This window comes from Rhinopithecus roxellana, chromosome 8, assembly GCF_007565055.1.
Source record: "Rhinopithecus roxellana isolate Shanxi Qingling chromosome 8, ASM756505v1, whole genome shotgun sequence".
NCBI lineage: Eukaryota > Metazoa > Chordata > Mammalia > Primates > Cercopithecidae > Rhinopithecus > Rhinopithecus roxellana.
Window position 1 is genome coordinate 28,060,259 of NC_044556.1, and position 12,886 is coordinate 28,073,144.

Below are 12,886 nucleotides of genomic sequence, written 5' to 3' on the forward strand. Positions count from 1 at the left end.
ATGTTAGCCAGAATAGTCTCGATTTCCTGATCTCGTGATGGTACAGAAAAGACACAGATAATTACAGATTGGTTTTGGCTTACTAATAACTCCTTGATTGATCCCACAAACATTTATTTAGCAATTCCTAAGCAGTGTTAAAAAACTAGTTCTGCCTCAGGTTTGGATGTCCACAGAAGAACCTCTATGAGCTATCCACAGAGTAGTAACCTGCTCCAAGGAGCAGATGGCACATATCTGTCCCTGGTCTCCTAGTCCCGAGCTGCATGTCAGCTGATGGAGAGGACCCAGTCATCCAACATGGAGACCTGGCTGGATGCCATGAAGGATATGGCCAAGCTCTCTGCCAACGTGACTTTCATTACTGAGTTCATCAACATGAATGTCATCGTGCTGATGAGGCTCGTGTGGAAAGTAGAACCAAGCTCTTGTCCCAGTGAGTATGACTAAGGCCTCATTCCAAGGACTTCAGTGATTTACTACATCCCGCAGGGCATTGTAGTCTCATTTCCATCAAGTCAAATAAGTAGTGTATTGAATACCACCTATGTACATACAGACTAGTGTGCCAAGCACAGAGTAGTGTGCCAAAGACTAGAGTCTTTTTTGTGGCTGCCCTCACACCTGTGTTTCCTGATCTGAATCTTTGTCTATTTTGTGTGTGTCTCAGCTACAGTGAGATGCTGGCATTCACCCTGACTGCCTTCCTAGAGCTCATGGACCATGACATTGTCTCCTGGGACATGGTTTCAATCACCCTTATTAAGCAGGTGAGGCCTCTAGAAGCAGGTGTATCTCTGGAATTACAGAGAGATATAATTCCATGTTGTTCTTCTAAATCTTGTAGTCTAGTTGGGCTCTCACAAATTAAATAATAGTACAAAACAGTACTATGCCAAGTGAGCAGTAAAAATAGAGGCTAGAGAAGTCAGGAGGAAAGCGGTCAGGTCGCAACAGACCTGTTAATTGCTGGAAATGCTTGGTCTAATGAGGGTTACTGAGCAGATGGTCCAGTATCTCCCAGGTGTCTGTCTGTTTGCTCCCTCCCTCTCCAGTCACCTCCCACCCCATACACATACACATACACACACACACACACACACACACACCTTTGTGTTTACCACAGGTTACAACCTACCCATTCGCCATCTCCCTGCCACACTTTTGCACAGGAAGAAGGAGACCAGAACTGTATGATACCCGCAAGCATTTTCATCATACCCCAGAGTTGACATGCATGTGGCAGGCAGCTGTGCCTTGTGAGCAGTAGTCAGTAAACAGGTGCTTGGAGCCTAAGCTGCCAAAGAGGGAATCAGAAATCTTCTCAGCCCAAAGATGAACTATTGAAATTTTCAGCCAAATCAAGTAACTAATCATAGACACTTATTTTACATCTTGGATCTTCCAGCTATCCTGAAGTCCTGAAGCCTTCAGCTGCCATCAGCACTGACATAGTTCTGCAGTCTCCCGAGAGTGCAGGGTTAGACTGGCCTTGGTTTCCCTCTCTTTTTCTTTTTCTTTTTCTTTTTTTTTTTTTTTTGAGACAAAGTCTCGCTCTGTTGCCCAGGCTGGAATGCAGTGGCACAATCTCGGCTCACTGCAAGCTCCGCCTCCTGGGTTCACGCCATTCTCCTGCCTCAACCTCCTGAGTAGCTGGGACTACAGGTGCCTGCCCCCACACCTGGCTAATTTTTTGTATTTTTAGTAGAGATGGGGTTTCACCATGTTAGCCAGGATGGTCTTGATCTCCTGACCTCGTGATCCACCCGCCTTGGCCTCCCAAAGTGCTGGGATTACAGGCGTGAGCCACTGCGCCTGACCTGTACCTTGATTTTTTTTTTAACAATAATATATCTTGAACATTTCTCCATGTCAAATATTTTTCTAAAAGGGTAGTTCTAAGTCTTTTTTTGCAACCTAGACACCTTTGAAAATCTGGTAACAAGTATGTACTCTTACTAGTTTGGAGAAAATACCACTTCGTCAGCAAACTATATGGAATAATTTCTGTATCATTCCTAGGGTTCACAGATACTCTAAGCCCATCCCTGAATCCCAGGTTAAGAATCTCTACCCTAAAACATGACTTTTAATAACTACTTAAGATTCTGATATGTATAAACAGTTGACTAATGCGATCATTTGGATTCCTTTCCATTCCTTTTTAAGTAGTACTTTAGTGAAATGCCTTGTCAGTGAATCTTGCATAGCTCTCTGATTACTGTCTTAGGATAAATTCCTATTAGTGAAATTGCTGGGTCAAGAGCATGTCCACTTTGAATGCTTTTGAGACTTAGCTCTACATCATTATTTGCTTATAATCTGTAAGTGATTGTTTTAAACCATCTCTAAGCATCATCTTGCTGTTCAGTCTTCTAATCTCCCTCTGCCTTCTTTCTCCACTGACACAGTTCCAGCCAGGAGATTCAGATCTATGCCATTGCACTGATTAATGCACTTTTTCTGAAGGCTCCTGAGGACAAGAGACAGGTCTGTGGCTGCCTTTTCACATTTTTCATCTGGGCTCTTCTGAGAGAAGAATTCTCACCCCACACACTCTTTGCATTCAGAAAGCACAAATCCAGCCATTTTCCCAAGAGTCCTTCCTCCTAGCCCTCTGGTCTGGAGCCACCCTGCTGGGAAGAACTATGAGGGGAAACCAGCTGGGTCTTAGATGAGAGCAGAGCCCTTCAAGCCTTTTCCTCTAAAGGGCCAGAGAATAAATATGTTTGACTTTATGGGCCATGTGGTCTATGTGATAGCTACTCAACCTTGCCATTGTAGCCAAAAGCAGCCTCAGATAGTAGGTAAATGAATGGGTATGGCTGTCTTCCAATAAAATCTTATTTACAAAAACAGGCAACAAGCCTAGTATGGCCACAGTTTGCCAGCTCCTGGGTTAGAGGACCAAGAATAAGGAAGAGGAGACCCTGTGGGTACCCTGAGTCCTAGGGCTCTAATATAAATGGGACTTCGCACTAAGTCTTATGTTTAAAGGTTCTCTGATGCAGATTCTAAACATCTTGCTTCCCCTGTTCATTGACTGTGACATTATGCAAATAGCTCTGCCTCTGTGAACCTTAGTTTCCTCACCTGTCATGTGGGAGCAACAACATCTGCCTTGCTTAGCTCACAAGGATGTCTGAGGAAAAACAAGATCCCTGTTTCACAGATGAGGAAAGTAAGAATCAGCTGGGTGATGGAACAGGCCCTGACCTAAGAGCCAAGGGGCCTGGACTAAGTACTCTCCCTGCTGCTGGCTGGGCACGTGCTTGTAACCTCTTTGGGTCTCAGTTTCTCTTTCTGTAAAATGAAAGGGCCAGTTTAAATAATCTCTGACAGCCCTTCCAACAGTAACATTCTAGATTTCTCTGACAAATCCCAAGTAATGTTAAAAGTAAGACATTTTAGTTCTCTGACAATCTCATGGGCTCAGTAAGATGAAATCCAAGTGGGATCATATATGTACCCAGCTCTTGGTAGATTCTAGAGGGAAGACCAGAAGCATCTGTGGTTCTGTCTGTCCCTGTCTTTGGTGGATGGCTTGGCTCTGTTAATCTTCCTTCCTGGTCCTTGTTTGAATGTAAGCTGAAAGCTCATTCCATCTGCTTCCCTTTGTGCTTTTGCTTTCTGCCGGCAGGACAAGCACCTTAATCCTCTAGACCTGCCTGTCACTGTAAGTACCGCTGCCATGTGGAAAGGGCCCCGGCTCTTCCAGGTGGGGAAGTCAAAAGCTGGGCAAGAATCTCATGGTCTGATCTAGATGTTCAGGGCATGCCAAGACCCTGGGAAAGGTTGTGTGCTGTGAATCTCCTTTGTCAGGACACTTAGGGAAGTACTGCAGATTAGAGTCACAGAAAGGATTAAGGGGGTACCTGCCCCAGGGAGTGTGGCCCCAGCCTTCCTTTGTAACTTGCCTTTGCATGGGTCTGTGGTTCAACTAGGGAAGACCCGACTCAGAAACCAGGGCTTGTAGAGTTTCTGCTAAGAGATCTGCTGTTAGTCTGATGGGCTTCCCTTTGTGGGTAACCCAACCTTTCTCTCTGGCTGCCCTTAACATTTTTTCCTTTGTTTAAACTTCGGTGACTCTGACAATTATGTGTCTTGGAGTTGCTCTTCTTGAGGAGTATCTTTGTGGCATTCTCTGTATTTCCTGAATTTGAGTGTTGGCCTGCCTTGCTAGGTTGGGGAAGTTCTCCTGGATAATATCCTGCAGAGTGTTTTCCAGCTTGGTTCCATTCTCCCCGTCACTTTCAGGCACACCAATCAGATGTAGATTTGGTCTTTTCACATAATCCCATATTTCTTGGAGGCTTTGTTCATTTCTTTTTACTCTTTTTTCTCTAAACTTCTCTTCTCGCTTCATTTCATTCATTTGATCTTCAATCACTGATGCTCTTTCTTCCAATTGATCGAGTCGGTTACTGAAGCTTGTGCATTTGTCACGTAGTTCTCGTGTCATGGTTTTTATCTCTGTCAGTTCGTTTATGGCCTTCTCTGCATTGATTATTCTAGTTATCCATTCTTCCATTCTTTTTTCGAGATTTTTAGTTTCTTTGCGCTGGGTACGTAGTTCCTCCTTTAGCTCTGAGAAGTTTGATCTATGGAAGCCTTCTTCTCTCAGCTCATCCAAGTCATTCTCTGTCCAGCTTTGTTCTGTTGCTGGCAATGAACTGCATTCCTTTGGAAGGGGAGATGTGCTCTGATTTTTTGAGTTTCCAGCTTTTCTACACTGCTTTTTCCCCATCTTTGTGGTTTTATCTGCCTTGGGTCTTTGATGATGGTGACGTATTGATGGGGTTTTGGTGTGGGTGTCCTTTCTGTTTGTTAGTTTTCCTTCTAACAGGCAGGACCCTCAGCTGCAGGTCTGTTGGAGTTTGCTTGAGGTTCACTCCAGACCCTGTTTGCCTGGGTATCAGCAGCAGAGGCTGTAGAAGATAGAATATTGCTGAATAGCAAGTGTTGCTGTCTGATTCTTGTTCTGGAAGCTTCGTATCAGACGTGTACCCAGCAGTGTGAGGTGTGAGGTGTCGGTCTGCACCTACTGGGGGATGTCTCCCAGTTACGCTACTGAGGGGTCAGGGACCCACTTGAGCAGGCAGTCTGTCCATTCTCAGATCTCAACCTCTGTGCTGGGAGAACCACTGCTCTCTTCAAAGCTGTCAGACAGGGACATTTACACCTGCAGAGGTTTCTGCTTTTTGTTTAGCTATGCCCTGTCCCCAGAGGTGGAGTCTACAGAGGCAGACAGGCCTCCTTGAACTGCAGTGGGCTCCACCCAGCTTGAGTTTCCTGGTGGCTTTGTTTACCTAGTTAAGCCTCAGCAATGGCGGGCGCCCCTCCCCCAGCCTCGCTGCCGCCTTGCAGTTAGATCTCAGACTGTTGTGCTAGCAGTGAGGGAGGCTCCGTGGGCGTGGGAACCTCTGGGCCAGACGTGGGATATAATCTCCTGGTGTGCCGTTTGCTAAGACCCTTGGTAAAGCACAGTATTAGGATGTGAGTTACCCAATTTTCCAGGTGTTGTGTGTCTCAGTTTCCCTTGCCTAGTAAAAGGAATTCCCTTCCCCCTTGCATTTCCCAGGTGAGGTGATGCCTTGCCCTGCTTCAGCTCTCACTGGTTGGGCTGCACCCACTGACCAGCACTGACTGTCCTACACACCCCAGTGAGATGAACCCAGTACCTCAGTTGAAAATGCAGAAATCACCCGTCTTCTGTGTTGCTCACGCTGGGAGCTGGAGGCTGGAGCTGTTCCTATTCAGCCATCTTGGGCGCCCCCTTCTTTTTTTGTTTTCCATTTGCTTGGTAGATCTTCCTCCATCCCTTTATTTTGAGCCTATGTGTGTCTCTGCATTTGAGATGGGTCTCCTGAATACAGCACACTGATGGGTCTTGACTCTTTATCCAATTTGCCAAGGACTGGGTTATATTTCTAAGGCTAATATTGTCGGTACAGTAAAAAAACCCTCAAACATTTCTTGATCCTTATGAAGGTGCTATAGAGAATATTGGTGCGTTGTTGCTCATTTTTCCCCATGTATTAGAATAAAACCCTGCTTGTTTGATGGAGAGGTAGGTGATCTACTTTTCTTGCAGCTAGGGTTCATTTTGTGTGAAATATACACATCTTAAAATATTGAAATCATATTTAATATGTAAGAGATGGTCACATAATGAAAGGAATTACGAACTGAGGCTCATTGGAGAAACAACAGATTTATGGTTTTTAGAAATAAATTTAAATAAATAAGTATAAAAGCTCTTTAAAAATAAAGATTATTGAATTCCACAAAACGTATCCTCAATTAAAAGGAAGATGGTATTTTCATCCAAAGGAAGACTCACTAATTTTTAAAGAGATCACTGTTCAAGTTCCAAAAAGCATTGGCAGAAATTAACAAATTGGTTATAAAAGTTATGTGAAAGTATAAGTGTCCAAAATACCCCATAAAGGAGGGAGAAATTGATTTCTAGATATCAGCTCTTTTTCTAAAACTAGATAATTAAACTTGTGCTATATTAAAACAGAAAAAATGACAGATGATATAGAATTCAGAAACATATCCATGTATGTGATAAAATCATGGAATATGGGTAGACATTACAAAGAATGATTTTTGACAGTTATTTTCCTTCAGTAGTTGATAAACATGTGCTGCATTCTTCTGGCCTCTATGGTTTCAGAGGAAAAATCTGTTGTCATCCGAATTGTCAGTCCTTTGTAGGTAACGCATAGATTTTTTTTGTTTTTTGTATATCAACTATTTATTAACAGATAAGGCTTACAGATTTATTTCTTCTTGGACACACCCATGGTGCGGCCACGGCGGCCAGTGGTCTTGGTGTGCTGGCCTGGGACACGAAGGCCCCAGAAGTGGCTCAGCCCTCTGTGGGCCCGAATCTTCTTCAGTCGCTCCAGGTCTTCACGGAGCTTGTTGTCCAGACCATTGACTAGGACCTGGCTATATTTTTCATCCTTTACATCCTTCTGTCTGTTCAAGAACCAGTCTGGGATCTTGTACTGACATGGATTCTGCATAATGGTGATCACATGTTCCACCTCATCCCCAGTGAGTTCTCCCGCCCTCTTGGTGAGGTCAGTGTCTGCTTTCCTCAACACCACATGAGCATATCTTCGGCCCACACCCTTAATGGCAGTGATGGCAAAGGCTGTTTTCCATTGCCCATCGATGTTGGTGTTAAGTACTTGCAAAATATGCTGGAACTTTTCAGGGATCACTAGAGACACGGCAGCAGCACAAGCAGTGGTGTGTAGGCCTCCTGTGGAAGATGCATAGATTTTTTAAAAGAAACAACATTATAGCAATTTAAATGAATGAGATATGTATCAGTTTGAATAGTTCTCAAGAACACACTGTTGACATGAAAAAAAATTCAACAGTGAAAAACTATATATGTTCTAATAGACTTTACATACACATAATGCTTTTGAAATGAACTACATTGAGTGTGTGTATGCATAATGTCTACATTTATTAACGTGACTTGGAAGTTTCCATACAGATTTTTTTTTTATTGCAGAAGCCCATCTGGGTAGAAGAGAAACAATGGGATAGACAAAGGGAGAAAAAGGTTGACTTTATTTGTAATGTTTGATTTCTTCTCTAAATCAGATTTGAGGAAAGTCTTATGATTCTTTTATTCTGAGCAGGGCACACAGGTATATATATATAATTTTTTAGGTTTCTGGCTTTTTTCCTGTAAATATCTAAAAAATAGAAGCTTCTAGTTGTGCACATTCTCATTTCAAACTGCCCTAATGGTAATTGTGATACATAATTAAAATATTAAACTTTGTTCCACCTATAAAGTATGCTCTAGAGAACCTCATGCAGTTCAATGGACATATTTGGGAAAAATGTTGTGCCAAAGACGTAGGAGCTGGGCTTTGGGATATGTTACAGGTTATTCTGTTGGTCCAGTGGGTTCTGGAATATGTTACAGGTTATTCTGTTGGTCCAAATCTGGACGTTCTGGCTGAGAGCAAAGAGGTGTCATTAACCATGGCTCTGTGCAAACTATAATTCTGTCCCCAGGTGTCTAGAAAAAGTATGCTTAGAATTAAAAGGAGAAATCTTACGATAATAAGTAATTTACTCTCTTACTATACATTACCGAATTGACCTCCAAATCTGTTTTTTTTTCTCCACATAAACTATAGTAGGTAGTATTCTTTAAAAGTTATATTCTATGAAGCAGTAAATTATAGAGTTTCTAAAACTACTAGCTATCACAATTTTTAAAAACATACAACTCCTTTACTAATGCAACTGTACTTACCCAAAGTTGAAATAATTTAGATGTTGAAAAATCTATATAGTTGCTTCTTTGCTAACCCATATCATTCACAGACCTATGTTAATGTGCTGACATTTTGATTTGGGCATATAAAAATTTATTTTTTTAGATATTTTAAATAAAGTAAAGAAAAACTTCTGTAATAGAAAGTTTTATTTTTGAGGCTTCTGACAGTTTAAATATCAGCAACATTTACCTTGTAAATTTTCTATGCATATGAAATTTCATTTATCAAGTGTAGAGGCTACAATACCCTCACAGTGAATATATGATACTCTGCATATGTTAGATCTAGTTTACTTTGTAAAATAATCATGTCTCTTGACCTGTTATGTTAACCTAATGTCAGGGACTTATAAGTTCCCGACTGAGCTTTTGCTTTTTTTTTTTTTTTTTTAAATCAATCAAAAGGATTAGAGAAAGATGTAACAAGAGAAAGGGAATTGAGAAAACTTTCCTTATGGAGTAACAAACAACTAAACAAAATAAAAAGAAAATATCTTACACTTTGTAGCTCTTAGAAGAAGGAGACACTGGTTTAAGTAATTTACAAAATGTTCCTTTATTTTCACGACCACTCTCTGAGATGGACACATTATTACAGTATTCCCATTTTACAAATGAGAAATTAGAGTCACAAAGAAGTTTAGACACTTGACCAAGATCACACAGCTTGTATAGTAAACAAAGCAGCTGAGATATGAACCCAGGCATTTTAACTCCAGAGTTTATATTTTGGGTTGCTACACCGTATTGCTACCTGAAAGTAAACCAAGGCTGTAAAAAGGTGGCTGTGAAGAAACCCTAAGGATTAGATATGGTTTCATATCAATATTGATTTACTTAAGAGAATTTGAAATATTTTTATAAACTTTTTTCTTTCAAAAAATGCTGCTTCTACCTCTTATTGCTTATTTTAGTAAATGTGACCCATAATCATCTTTTTTTAAATTATTATACTTTATGTTCTAGGGTACATGTGCACAACGTGCAGGTTTGTTACATGTGTATACATGTGCCATGTTGGTGTGCTGCACCCATTAACTCGTCATTTACATTAGGTATGTCTCCTAATGCTATCCCTCCCCGCTCCCCACAACAGTACACCATGGAATACTATGCAGCCATAAAAAAGGATGAGCTCATGTCCTTTGTAGGGACATGGATGAAGTTGGAAACCATCATTCTCAATAATCATCTTTTAATACAGGCCAGAGAACATAGGCTCATCCTAGATTTCTACTACTTTTATACTTCCAAATGACCAAATCTTACGGGTTTAGAATACGAACAATTCAAACAGCTATCATTTACAGAGCATCTGTGGTCATAAACTGTGCAAGTTACTTGATCTGTGATTCTTGTATATCTCATTTCATGAGCACAATTTTAGGTAAATTATCTGAGATTCATAAAGTTGCATTAATTTGTTTAGATTACATTGTTAATAAGTGACTGAACTGGGGATTGGCCTACACTCTTTCAACTGTATCATACTCTATTGATTATTAAGTATCTTCTGCAGTGTAACCCAACTTTTCCATCCCTAGTGCCATACCCCTCAGTCATCTCATCATCTCATCTCCATTAGTTCAAAATGTTTTTTTTTAACGGATTTTCCTGATTTTAGTGTCAAAATTCTCATACTCTTATCCATCCATAGCCTGTTGACTGTCATCTAAAGGGCATATTTGATTATGCCACACCCTTGTGAAAAATCACAACTGTTTATTACAAGATAAATAGTTTCATGCCTTCAAAAGGCACTTCCAAATGCCTCGTTCCTTCACTGATTTATTTGCCCAGACTATCTTCATTCTTTGCACACACATACACGCACACACACACACACACACCATGCTCCAGTAAAATTAAACAACGGAAAGGTCTCTGTTTTCTCTTGCTGCTTAAACAAAAGGAAAGGTCTCTGAGTGCACGTTAGTGTTTCATGTTTATATACACTTGTTTGTTTAAATCCCCTTTGTTGTGATTGCCATATTTTTTCTTAATCCAACTACAAACTCAATTCATGTATTGTTGCTTTGTGCATTTTTTCCCACATTCTTCTTGCCCTTATCCCAGTCTGAGTTATACATATCTCTCTGTGTTTGCATAATTTTAATAGGACTATGTTGTAATTGTTGATTTTATTATCTTTATATATCACATACTATGTAAGAATTTTCAGGGTGTAATTTTAAAGAAGACTAGGAAATCATCAATTCTTTAGATTTTAATGAAACAACCAGCAGCTACACTTCTGAAAGGGTTTAAGTCAAGTCAGTATGTAGGCAGTGATAAGGGCCATAGTCTCACAATTCCAGCTTGGTAGCAGGTAGTTAAGCTAATAAGTATTTCCTAAGCAGGTCTGCAAATGAACACTGCTATAAAATAATTTTACACAATTATTTGTTTCATTTTGAAAATATACTCTTTTTATCCAAAGAAAATATGCATTAGAATGCTGAGAAGAATGTATTAGAATGCTAAGTGTGGGTAAACCATAATTTTGCCTTGTGCAAAGAAATATGTGGTTTATAAAAGCAAATCTATTTATGTGCACTAGTCTGAATATCAAGCTCATAAGATTAAATTAATTTCGTGTTCATGCTGATAACAGAAATCGTATTTAGTCATTCACTCAACAGATACTTATTGAACATCCCAAATAGAGGAGGAGAAGAAAGGACAGCTCATTTGTGGGCAAATAATGAGATGTGACATGGAGCGGTGGTAGTCCAGATAGGTAAGGAATTGAGTGGTGAAAGTGCACGGTGGACACTGGGAACAGTGAATAGGAAGCAGTGGGAAGCTGAAGGGCCTTGTGTGCCAATGTCTGAAGATATGATTTTGCCCTCAAAGTATTGTAATCCATTAAAAAATCATAAATTGATTATAATCTAAGAAATATTTTATCCCATATCAATGGATTAAAAATTTGAAATAATGGCCAGGCGCGGTGGCTCAAGCCTGTAATCCCAGCACTTTGGGAGGCCGAGACGGGTGGATCACTAGGTCAGGAGATTGAGACCATCCTGGCTAACACGTTGAAACCCCATCTCTACTAAAAAATACAAAAAAAAAAACTAGCCGGGCGAGGTGGTGGTGCCTGTAGTCCCAGCTACTCGGGAGGCTGAGGCAGGAGAATGCTGTAAACCTGGGAGGCGGAGCTTGCAGTGAGCTGAGATCCGGCCACTGCACTCCAGCCTGGGCGACAGAGCGAGACTCCGTCTCAAAGAAAAAAGGAAAAAAAAAAAAAGGAAATTTGAAATAATGATAAATATATTGAGTTCGTAAAAATTTACCTTTGGCATCATTCCTTTCCCTATCATTTCTCCCTCCACAGTATGATGGCGCCATATCTCATCTTGCACCACAACTGATCATCTAACAAGAATCCTTCTGCAGATCCCATCTGAAATTACATTTCCAGGCATACCACATAACTGGAGGGAAAAAAAACATGGATAGTATGGAAAGTATGTAGGTCAAAAGAGACTTCAGTTTGAATCTATTCTGACACCTCTGTAACATTAAACAGGCTGTTTTGGCTCTTCTCCTGTTAACTTTCTTATCTAAAACAAAGAATACCAGCAATTCTCTTTTAAACTCATTGGAAAAGTTAAGTGAGATATAAGTTTAAATCACTTTTGCGTCTGGCACATAGTAGGTACTCGATATGTAATTAACTTTTCTACTCTAATCCAACATATCCATCTTGATTAATAAAAATTAAATTTATCTTGGTGTACTAATGGGTGAAGTGGGTCTTTAATGCCTTTCTTTTTTCATGAAATATCAGAATTAAAACTCCAAAGCATCACAGAATCTATAATTTATCCATATTTTTACACATTTCTAAACAGAATTTAGTTTTACTTTTTAAATTTTCCATATGTTTGAATGTATGCAATTATAGATTTGAAACATATGTATATACATATATAAATCATAATTTTTTCAAATTTTAAAATTATTGCCTCCAATATTTCTTCATACTTCACAGTTGTTGCCTTTAGGGTTGCAGAACATCCTTTTTTACTGTTACTGCAAACTTATAACTATATCCAGAATTTACCACAATAAATAATGTTGTTATGAAAATTTTGTTTTATATTATCTTTTTCAAAAATTCTAAGAAGCAAAATGACGGAACCAATCTGGGTAATCACTACCTTTTAAGTGGCTCTTGATAGCAGTATGTGAAAGAACAGTGGGTTTTACTCAGAGGAGTCATTGTTAAACTTGATGTTCAGTTAACAATGTGTTTCTATAGGGCTTAAGAGAAATACCTTACAAGAGCCACTGCCTTTGACTTCTTGAATCCTTCACCTATGTATAGAGCTGACTGTCTTACTCATAAACTTCCAAGTAAATCCTAATATAAATCTGGAATTACTCTACAAATATGTACCTCTATGCCCAGTGGAAAATAATTGCCGCAACTTTTCCTCAAGGATAATTAATGTTGTTTACATATGTAATCAACAATACTTGTCTTCAAAACACTGAATTCTGAAGAGTTCCATAAGCAACAATTTTGCAAATAAGTAATGTCTTCATATGCAA

At 39.8% G+C, this 12,886-nt stretch overlaps 2 pseudogenes; one reads left to right on the plus strand and one right to left on the minus strand.

Annotated features, from left to right (window-relative positions):
• Positions 1 to 12,886, plus strand: part of LOC104664896 — a 43,861-nt pseudogene that overhangs the window by 14,193 nt on the left and 16,782 nt on the right.
• LOC104664898 lies at positions 6,751 to 8,131 on the minus strand (annotated as a pseudogene).